General features: G+C 33.8%; 1 protein-coding gene across 3 annotated transcripts in view; it reads left to right on the top strand.

Moving 5' to 3' along the window:
- Positions 1–11,526, top strand: part of LOC136866395 (uncharacterized) — a 434,395-nt gene extending 422,869 nt beyond the window's left edge. For all 3 annotated transcript variants that reach the window (XM_067143316.2, XM_067143315.2, XM_067143314.2), the window contains one exon: positions 8,549–11,526. The gene's annotated coding sequence lies outside the window, so the exon portion shown is untranslated. The remainder of the gene's footprint in view (positions 1–8,548) is intronic.
- Positions 11,527–12,311: the final 785 nt, after the last annotated feature.

Below are 12,311 nucleotides of genomic sequence, written 5' to 3'. Positions count from 1 at the left end.
TGTACAGTGAGCGCGCTTTCCAGCCGAGTTCAAGGTCGTGAATAATCGTAATTTCGGATGTGTTAATGATATTTTTTCTCTTTCCAATTTGATTGAGATTAGTGACTGACAGAACTAAATGTAATGCGTTTGAGAACTTGACGATTGATACTTTCTAAACCATATTCTCGTGTTCCACATAACCTTTAGGGCTAATTTACGCGGTACAAAATTTCCATAAACTTACTAGCGGTGACCAAATTACAATGGAAGATAAAAAAAAAAAAGGATTTTGCCATCATGTTGGGCGCTTTTGTTTCTAATGTGCTTTATTTTTTTAGATTAGAGAATGAAAAACCACTTGTGGTCAGTTGTTGTTTGGCTTGGCATTAGGAGTATTAGATTTTTTGAAGAGTTTGGCTGATCAAATTTGCTGAACTGAAGGAAGTTTTCAAAGGAATATGACAAAATTTTCATAGGAAACTGACAAAGTTTCCCCGGTAAAACTGAATGTAAAGTTTCGAGATTTTTAAGTCGCATACCGGTAATTAACGTTTGAAGCCAGCCCCGCTGTCTAACTTGCCTGCCTCTCTCCCGGAAGGCCCGGGTTTGATTACTGGCCAAGTCAGACATTTTTACCTGGATATGAAGGCTGGTTCCAGGTTCAGTCATTCTACGATTACCTTTACCTATTTAATGGTACTATGGCGACTCCGGTCTAGAGAGCCAGGAATAATGGCCGAGAGGATTCGTCACACTGACCATGCGCCACCTCAAAATCTGCAGGCCTTTGGACCGAGGGCGGTCACTTGGTAGGCAGAAGGCCCATTGGGGCTGTAGTTTGGTTTAGGGGCATTTGTAAGATTATAAGTATACATACCTATTTCATTTTTGTGATGTTTAGCCAAATTGTTGATGGTTCATTCGTACCTGGATTTTCCATTTTCCCGTGTTGTACGTTTTTTTCCATGGTCCCTCCAAAAACGGGGAATCGAGGTTCCACTGTATTAGGTTTCTGAAATCATCAGCGTGAGATTTACTATTCGTAGTAAAATAAACATTACATACGCATATAGCTTGTGGTAGATATAATAAAACTGTGACTGCTTCTAAATCAGTAGTTAAAGGAACCTCTTGATGGTGTAAATTATTTTTAACATTGGTAGCTACGCCTCCACTTGCATGATTTGGGTTAATTTGGTTTTTATAACGTACGTTGGAACTGTCGTAAATGGGAAACAAAGTTGTCTTGAAAGTTTAGTTTATTGTATACAGACAACTGAAGGCTGATGTTTATGTAGTAGAAGTTGTAGATACTCTCACTGTGATCAAAAACTGTTGAAGTTCCATTGAAGTAATATTATAGACATAAGAACGACAAACAGGTGTACAGGGAATGTCATCATCATTATGTGAGAGAAGTAGAGTCATCGCTGGAGTATTCTGGAACTAACTGTTAATTTCTTCATCTCGGTTTTCACTACTAGCCTTAACTCTTACAGTGCCAAGATGCCGATGCATCGGCACGTACATTCTGTACGAAAAATGCCAGGATGCTGATTCCATCGGCACCCTCTTATAAGTGGTGTAGTTATGTAGTAAGGCGCTAGATTGTGTCACAAATGAAGTAGAAAGAAGGTAGAATGTTCGTAATTCCTTCTTATGTCATTAGATGGCACTGACATAGTTTCATTTTTGCTAATTTACTCGTCGATTGCGAGTGTATGATCTGTGAGCGCTTGACATCTATGATCCAATATGGCAGCCTCCTTGTTTGTTTATGTCTGCTCGTTGTGACTTGTTTTAAATAATTTTACGTTCTAATTGACGCATTTGAGTTATTTATCATAATATATTAATTTTGTTATTATCTCTACTGCAGTTATAATTACCTAGCAATTTATTTAGGTCGTAGTAAAGTTGTAAATAGTACAATTATAACAACAAGGCATATCGTCATGTAGGCCTAATTCAGGAGAAGAAATTGAGGAACTTTTGGGTTGCTTTGAAGATGTAAGCGATTCTAATTTTATCGAAAGTGTTGATTGTGATATTTTTGGGGTCTTCGGGTAGCGCACCAGAGAATGATGGAGTCGTGCCGTTGGCTAATGGGCTTACAACATTTCGTGCAATGTCAAAGTGTTATAGTGACAGTGCTAATGAAAATGACAGTGACAGTGAATTAGATGATTCTTGGACTGAATCCATATTCCCTGAAAGTAATGTTGTCCATCCCCACCATTTTTATCAAATCCCAGGGCCTAAACACGTAGGCCTACCTCAATCTGATGCTCTGCCCATAGAATATTTCAATCTGTTTTTTTTACACTTTCATTTCTGACACTATTAGTTGATTTTGTATGTTGTTCTGATCTTCTGAACTGTTCTGTAGTAACAAATACTGCTACTAGACACAGTTCTCTCAAATGATAACTATTACTCTCCCAAAATTCATAAAATATTCAATCGTTGACAGGTTACACTGTTCGTGTCTTTCTCTCCACATGTTCAATATTTTTGGAAATTAGTTTATAAATTGTAAAGTAGACTTACATTAACACCATAAATTGGTGTATATGATCCCAGATATGAGTTAAGATTAAATATCTTCACTTAGTCACTTTGGGTTTAGTGTAAAATGTGCTAATTAATTTCAAAATATTTTTTTCCTTTTTTAAATAAAAAATAATAATATTTTTGTGCACATTATTCCACGAAATTTTGTTTTTTGAAATGCAAGTCACGTGTTTATATTCCTTGGAGTATATCAAGCTCACATGCCAAATTTTACCTCCATATCTTTTAAACTGAGACGTAAATAAAATATTTTATACAGTGATGCAAAATCCATTGAAGCATGCTTGGCATTCTATGCATATGATGAGCTATTATGGGTCGACATCCAAAGGATTAAGCAGTTTCTTGACTATTCGAGTACTCCTGTTCTTTATGGATTTTTCAGTGTAGTATGGATATAGTTTTTGAAGGGCTTGGGCTAAACCCTCTAGATCTTGGGTGTAATTGGAAGCAATTGTTGTTATGTCATTAACTCCAATACTGTTTTCAAAAAAGGAATGGAGTCGTAAGTAACTGAGGGGAAAGGTCTGAGGGTTGGCTTCTGGAACTTGCTTAATTGGCTTAAGCATATCACTAATAGTTGTGCGTTCTTTTCCTGTCTTTGGTTTCTTATAAGTTTGTCTTGTGTTTCCCTGCCTGTTCACTTGTTGTAGGTTCAGTTGTTAGGGGAGGTTTCTTAAAATCAAGGTCTTTTCTGTCTGTAGATTCAACAGAGGCAGCCATTATTGGTTAGCTAACAGGACGAAAGTTAGTTATGAAATTGATCCTTTAATGAGCACTAATCTCCACAATGTAGATTTAAAACCACACTCACTTACAAAAGTGATATTGGCCTCTTTGATCCAGCAAGATGAACACATGGAGTTTTGAGGAAATTCCAAAGGAGAGGTTAGAGTCGTTTCGACTGAGGGTAAAGGACCACAATTTTGGTTTTGGGAACACTGAAGAGTTGTAGATGTAGCAGTTGACTGAAGAATAGTTTGTGAGGGAGTACAGGTAATATTTTCTTGACAGTTTGTTTTCCTTTTTTGTGTATCCTCTACTAGTTGAGGAAATTCCGTTAGATTGATCTTGCCATGAGAATGACTGTTTTGATTTAATAAGGAATCTTCATTTAGTATTTCATCATTATCAGGACAGTTTCTAGCTAAGTGCCCATCTGTTTTACAAAGGAAGCAGGTGGGTGTGTCGGAGGATAAATAAATCCAGTAATTGGTACCCTCATATTCGATCTGGAGTGAGTCTGGAAGTTTGTTAAAGTCTTCATTTTGAACCTAAATCTGTCTCCGAAAACTGAGAATGTGAGAAAATCCAGGGATTGTTAGACCTGCCCTAATAAGTTGATATCTTTGACATTGGTTTAATGCCGAGTTTGAGAAATTCTTCTTCAATAACCATATTAGATATCAAGGGGCAAACATTAGATAGAATAACTCGTTTGTGTTTAGGTAGGGAGGTCTTATTTCCAAGGAAACATTGTTTATGAGAATCTTGGGGTGTTTTGAAAATAATTCTTCAACACACTTCTGACTTGCAAGGAAGATACAATTCTTCTATTAGATATCCATGTGGGCTAGTCAGCTTTCCAATTGATAGTATATAATCTCGGATACTAATACCATCACAAGATTCAATAACAGTAGCTTGATCTTTGGTAAGGTAGGATTGCATTGCTGCAGAGTAAGGTAACCATGGATTGTTAGGAGATTGATTAAGTGTTTTAGGAACAGTAACAGAGGTTGTCATGAGGTTACCTGGTTCACCGGTACCGGCTATCTTTCTCAAATGTGTTTTTATTTGACAGATATAAATATCACACGAGAACACCTTCACTTCCTTGTGTAAATTACTTTATTGTCACTGTAAGTCACAACACACAATTATACACAGTAGCAAGTAACACTACAACACTTAATAGCGGAGTACCCTGAAGTCAATTCTGACAAGTACAGATATCAACAACACTGACTCGCGCACTATAACATACTCTCTCTTGAACTTGCCGACTCCACCTCGGAGCCCAACAGTCACTCGCAGTCCACCACTTGCCTTCGAGTCCAACCTCACTTCAAGTCCAACACTGACTGACTCACTGACTGGCAGCTCGATATATATACTGTTTGATCAAACATCTGGAATTATCAATTTCTGGAAGGGTTCTTACGACACGCTAATGGAACACACTCGAAACATCGATCGACCAGCTAGTCGAATGGAGTACTCCAGTAATGGATCCGTGAAAATCTCTACAACATTCCTAACGTCTCTACATGTATCTGGATTATAAACATTACAGTAAGTTTCCAGAACCCTTCATATACCACTTTCATCTTTACAATTATTATGTGGGCTCTACATTCACCATTCTAAATTCCTTTTTTTCTCTTATTCACTTACAGACAATACTCATAAATCCTCCCAAAGGTTGAACAATGCACCAACGGTAACATTAATCCAACAAAAATGGCACAAAATTCCAGGAAACATTTTATCAGATAAGCACCCGACTAATGAATGATATTTAACAATATGTTCCAACATACACATTTTATTTAACCTATAAAATATTACCATCCAACCATGCTTCTTTCTAAAGGAATATTCAAACCCAACAAGATTGACATTATACCACAGTTCCGGTTTTGTAACAGTATACTTAGGACATAGGTGACCATAACCACCTTTGAATGAACACAACTGTATAAACCATCAACCTAATGTTTCATCCATACAGTTGGAGAAGTTCCAATTTACGCTGTGGTCAATTTCTAGTCAACGCTTTGGACAATTTCTAGACATTTTAAGATCATTTTAATTGCTTCCTTGTCACAAATTCTGGGTTTTAATTAATCTACACATTGTAAACTATGTAAATATCACTTAAAGTACAACTTTTTGTAAATTTGGGTTTTAATTAATCTACACATTGTAAACTATGTAAATATCACTTAAAGTACAACTTTTTGTAAATTTTTTTAGCGTAAGACCATTGCATTTAGTTTTAAGTTCTAATGTTTAGTAGGTTTAAAGCCTTGACCCTAAGATCATTATTAGGCTGAAGATTCCCAAAATTAGGGCAAAACATGTTCCTGATTAGTGTTTGTAATTCATGTAGGATTTAATCACTACAGAATATAATTGTATTGAATAGGTGGACACAGTAAATTTTATTCTTGAAAGAATTTTACTTATTTATACTCTTCATATATACCAAATTATAGTAGAATAAATCTAATATACGAACATTATAGAGTTTTCTACTGCTTTTGACTATATAGATTTTGAGGTTAAACTTATACACAATACGTATTTGAGGTTATACAAATTTTATAATACATATTTACAGGGAAACCCTGTATTAGTCATGTTTAACATTTAATAAAAGATAATTTAGCATTTAATAAAATATACCATATTTACCCTAATAATCCCCGCCATTGAATAATGCCCACACCCTCATTTTAGGAAGGCTCATTTTGAAAAAAATGAAATGAACTAAAATTCCTTCCATCGAAAGAGTAACGTAGGCATAAACAAATATTTCATATCACTCCGCGAGGTCCACGTGGTCTTTACGCAAATATCACTGGTATGAAATATAGTTTCCATGAAAATGAGCAAGTAGGCCTATTTGTGTGACAGGTATTTCATTAATCTGAACCTGCAGTAGGTTCGATTCCCTGTAGATGGGAAGATTCGTTGTCTCTTGTATCACTAGAATCCTCTCCTAAATTATATTAGTCACACTCCACATCTAAGGATCGTATTCACCAACGCGAGTAAAAGCTTTTATCTTAGTTTAATGCTACGTAATCCGAGATAACAATTAAGTTTGCATTCACCAACAACATTATCTCGGATAACGAGTATTATCCCGGTTTAAAATTTTGCCGGAGATTGGTTGGCCGGTAAAATGGGAAATCTAAGATAATAGCCTTCCAAGATGGCTACTCGTAGACGGCTGGAATGTCTAATTGCTAGAGAAAATCACAGCTACAAGTAATATGATCAAGATTGTGCAATTAACAAACGTCTTAGATAGATGAAAGTACGTGCGGCATATTTCGAGGACCACGACGACACTGATTTTCAGACACATTTTAGATTATGTAAAGCTTCGACACTGTCAGTGTTATCCATAATCGAACATAAGCTGGAATTCCGAACACATAGATAAGCCTAAAATGAAGTATCAATTATAGTTTATCTCTTGTACGGTACGCGACTGGGTGACTTTTAAATAAAGAAGGAAGAAATACTGCCTTATAATTTGAGTGAAATATACAATGGGTAGGTCATAATTTGTTTTCTTATTATCTTTGTTCATGCTTTCTGCCACCAAATTTAGTAACAATTCACTCTCTTGGAAAATCATGTTAGGCTCCTTTCTTCGTTACTGCTCAATAGCCGACATAATTTATGCAAATTATTTGCAAACCCCGAATGGAATGAAAAACTTGGTTTACAATTTCTATAGCGGCGGCAGCACGTAGTCATTTGTTTTCCGTGCGGGCGTGCGTTAGTAGTGTTTAAGAACCTTGGCGTTAGTATGAAAAATTTGCGGTTCAAACTCAGATTGATACGAAAACATAGTTTGAATATGGAAGTGAGCATTATCCGAGATAGACATTATCCTAGTTTTGAAAATCTAAGATAACAGCATAAGTAACTGATGTTGGTGAATATGAAAAACTTCTCACACATGGTCTCTTTTTACTGGACAGTAACACGACCGGTAGTGAATAATTCTTTTCGTGCAATGTAAACCCTTGAAATAGACACACCGGGGAAATCTGATGTTAGTTTTGCGATACAGTAAAACCTCGTCAATTCGAAGTCTTTGTAATACACAAATCGGACTTCCAATTACGTGATTTCGAATTAACGGCCATCTTGTAATTCAGAAATGCCAACCCTCGCCAGTTTTCACGGATTCTGCTTTTCCGTGTACCGCCTGCTACGTGATATTGTGGCGTTCCTTAAAACGGTGAATACAAAAGAATTATGATTTCACTCTATTTTCAACTATGAAACACACTATAGACACACTGAAGTGAGTGAAAGTGCGAAAAGCTACCCCTGCACATTCCCGAAGATGCGTTCTATCGTGATGCGGAGAAAATTTGAATTTAAATTACTCTGTAAAATACGGTACTATGTTTTTAAAATGTAAAGTCAGTTTAGAATTAAAAGTCTGAATTGTTTTCTGTTTAAATACGACATATGGGGACAGTTTTCTTCCATCTAGGGTTGCACAAAGCATAACTGTACACTTAGCATCGAAAACTAGGTGAGCCAGGAGCGTGTTGGCAACCTTGACGCAAATAAAACCCACACCCCAATTTCGTGCCTCAACATTTTTTTAAAAAAATGCGGGGATTATTCACATAAATATGGTAATTAACATATATTAAACATAATAATTGAAGGTTTTACACCAGTTACAATGTCGTACCTACGACAGGGTGGGAATTGTGCTTTCTTTATCCTGTTGGTTCATGAGGTTACTTGAGACTTGCTGATTTTCGTTATTTAGATTCGTGAGTTGGAAAAATCTTGCCGACCTACATCAACAGAGGCGGCCATTATCGGTTAGCTAACAGGATGTGGTTATGAAATTAATCCTTTAATGAACACTAATCACCACAGTGCAGATTTAAAACCACACTCACTTACAAAAGCACTTAGCATTTGCACTCTGGTGCTTCAGACTGTAAAATACAGCTTAGAATTACCGATTATTCAATAGTTCTAAGCGACAGTATTACATGCGAACATCATCTAAGTCACTGCCATCTTGATCTCCTGTAAAATATTTTTCAGATTACATTATTTGCATAAATCATTTTGAGAAAAGAAGCTAAATATTCATGAAAAAAAAAGTAGTAAAATATTTATATTTTTAGTTTAACATACAGTAATATATACTTAACATTAGACAAGATAATCGGCATGAATCATTTATATGTTTTTCCTTTTTATTTTTTTCTAGGTCAGGCTTGCTTGTGCACATCTTTAATTTGTGAAAATCTGAAGTATGGTAAGTTGAATGTCTCAGTGTGATTACGTTATGGAACATATGTTGCTAGTGAAGCACACTGTGTCACAAATGTGAGGTTCGTTGCCTGTGTTTTTGCTTTCCATTTTAATTTATAAGGAGACATCTGCATCAAGAATTTATACTCTTTTTAAAATGGAAAAAAAGAAACTCAACATTTATTAGAAACTTGTTTTGTTATGTTTTTTTTTTAATGTTACGTTATGTTATGCATATCAATGCATAGTTTTTGTACATTTATTTTTCATGTATATGTATGCACATTTAGAATTAAAAGGATGAAAATCATTGCATTGATGTTCGACAATTCTTGAAATCTGGCCAGTATACATTAAAACTAAATCTACGCACCTAGTATGGTGGCAGCTTGTTGTTATTTATTTTTATAATTCTTACAATATTTTGCAGTATAAGAGTCATATTGCTGTGCATTATACGATTCTTGATTGCTTGGCATTTGTAAATACATGTACGTTGAATTGCCTAGCTTAATGCAAGCTTTGGGTGACATTAACTTTAAGATCCTTTCCCCAAGATTTCATTTGTCTGTATAAACAATGATACACACATACATATTTAAATAAATGAAGGATGGATGGAAATCAGTGAATGAATGTGGGAAAGCTTAAAATAATGTTTTTGTCACTCTGGTCCACACATACAAAGTTGTGTAGACTAAAAATTGTTGGCATTTACAAGGAAGATCATTGATATTTTCATTTTCATCCTTAATTTAACGTCTTTCTAAATGTGTAGGTTGAATGGTAACTCAGTATTTTTGTGTATAGACTAAATGAGGATTTTTTAAAAGTCAGTAACGTAAATATTGATGAGGTTGAAGGAATTTAAAAAGTATATATATAATTATACATAAAGAAATTATTATTATAATTATCAGTAAGAAGAACATATTTTTTTGTGTGTAACAATCATACAGAGCTGCTTCAGAAAGATATTAATAAAAATTAGCACACTTAATTTTTCTATTGTTTAGCGTGTGCATATATAAATATTATAAATAAATATATATATATATATATATATATATGAAAAGTACTGCCTTTTCCCTTTTGTGGTTTTGCATCATCAAATGATTGTACAGGTTTTATTCTATGTGATTAAACCTTTCCCTAGCCCACATTGGGCATAAATTTTCTTCTTAATGTTGAATTTTGTTTGAACTTAAAAAAAAATCTTGGAAGACTGTAATTTTATTCAACCCAATTGTTCTGTCTGTGATTTTGATCCAAGTAGGTATTTTATTTTTCATAGTTTGCATTTCTGTGAGAATAATGCAGTAATAAGTAAAACCACATTCTGGGAACAAACCACTGTAATTATTAGTAGTTTTCAACACAAGACAGAAAACAGAAACAAAGATAATGGCCATGTGAGAAGCTCTAATAATATATTGTTACAACACCTAATTTTCCAAATTGTACAGAATTCTTGATATATTTCCTAGAATGACATTCGCCCTCATTCTTCTTGCCAGTATATGTAATATATTTATACATGGTTATGTATTCTCTTGCTTTCGTATCTTTCTTGTGTTGCTTAGCAAATAATATAAAAAGTGTGATGTATAAAGAAGAGAGACTTTTTGCAAGGAAAGATCTGTAATATAAGCATATAGCTTTAGCAGGGTTGATAAAAGGTCTAAATAAATATAAAAGAGAGTATATTATATACACATAGCAATTAACATCTTCACATTCCATTTTTATTTTGAATATAATTTTATCTTTTTTTTTTTACTCGAATAGAACATTTTTTGGACTAGTACGAAGGTATGTAATGGGAGTGAATTATTTAAAAATATGTTTTTTAATTTTCTATCAGTCAGTAGGTTTATTTTCTGTGGAACCAGTGATAATTAGTAAGTTGCTTTACAAGTAATGTTTATCCCTGTTTTTTTTTTTTTTTTTAACAAAACATGGCAACTGGATATTTCGGAGAAGGCATTGATGATCTTAAGAGTACGGGAAGGACATTTTCATTTTTGAGTGCCAGTATTATGAGGATCACTACTTGATTGCAATAGATGGATGTTTTAGTACTACAGTTACCAAATCCCTTTTTAATGAAATCCTCCGGTGTTATTCGACTTGTATCTCTTTTGTTGTGGTGGTACTGCCTTGTCTTTGATAGTATTAATCTAAAAGCCATACCTCCATTAAATACTGTAAACTGTTAAACTGTGATGTATGCATATAAATTTTCTGTCATATGTTGGAATTTGCTACAGAAGTTTGTTTTTCATTATTATTATTATTATTATTATTATTATTATTATTATTATTATTATTGGACAGGTTATGATTAATCTAAATTTTGGCATGGGCTTATTTTTATGACTCATAAAAGCCAGTTTTTGGAATTTTATGTTTTCAATACCGTGCTGCCTTCTTTTCTTTATAAAACCGAAGTAGGATTTAGAGAGGAAAATTATAGATGTGATCAGAACTCGGTACATAGTCGGAGGAGGTGTGTGGAGAATCAAGTCAATTGATAAAAAATAAACTTTTGTCCACTTGCCGCCTGTTATTCTTTTCAGATGGTAAACTGATTTCTGGTACCACATAAGACTTTTATGTAATTCTCCTTCAATTTCAGTTTTTTAAACTGCTTTATTTTTATGATTTTTATTAATATTTTAGTCTGTTCATGTTTCTATTTTTTTATTTTCTAGTGATACTTCAGTAGTTCCTACTACATCCATACATTGGACAGGTTTGTTTTAGGGTAATTTGACCCCATGATATTGCATTTCAGAAAACTGTCTAACATATGATAGCTAGTAGTTTTGACAGTCATTTTTTTTTTGAATTTGTAAAACATCATTCTCCCAAAAAATGTTTTTTATACATTATTGTAAATATTATTGAATAAAGTTTGTATGTATTTCATCATTATATTTATTTTAGTTAGTCATGTGGCTCGGTGAATTTGTTTTAAGTTCAGAAAAACAAAATTCATAGTAGTGTACGATGAGAGGAAAAACAGTTCTTGTGATTGGGACCATCACATGGCTCAGATATTGATTTCTCATTTCAGTTATATCACTATTATTAGTAAATATCCCATGTAGATAAATTTCAATCTGTGCTTTATCAAATTCACAAATTATTTATTTTTCCGAATGCTTTCTTTCAGAAACTCTTTTGCTTTGCTTGAATGCAGCAGAAATATACAGTTTTCCCTTCTTGTTTCTACACTCCTCTCTATGTCATGCTTCTTCGCTTATCTTGCGACTACTAATGTTGAGAAACCTAAATTAAGTATTTATTGGAACATGAGATCTAATTTTTGATGTGACAACATTCCGGTTCATGTCATGATGAAAATATACCATTCTTATGGAAGTCATAATCATTCAGCTTGCAGTAGTTAAAGTCACATTTGATAAATGTAGTTCTTTTATATTTCTGTGACTGAAGTAAATTATAGACAGATTATATTTTTTAAATTAGTATTTGTACCATAAATGTTTTCTCTCTATCCTTCAACATGAACTATCAATATTTTTTTCAAAAATAAGACGGTAGTTTAGTTTGGGGAGGGAAATCTTTATAAAGAGGAGGAAATAGATGTATGCATTTCATTTATAAAAATGTTAATTAAGCATAATCAATATACTTCATGTTTTGAAATGTGCAGAGGTTCATGCCTAGCCCTCTGGTTAATTTTACATTTT

The sequence above is a fragment of the Anabrus simplex genome, chromosome 3 (assembly GCF_040414725.1).
Source record: "Anabrus simplex isolate iqAnaSimp1 chromosome 3, ASM4041472v1, whole genome shotgun sequence".
Taxonomy (NCBI): Eukaryota; Metazoa; Arthropoda; class Insecta; order Orthoptera; family Tettigoniidae; genus Anabrus; species Anabrus simplex.
Note: the sequence above shows the minus strand (reverse complement) of the source record. Positions and strands in the feature narration are given on the sequence as shown.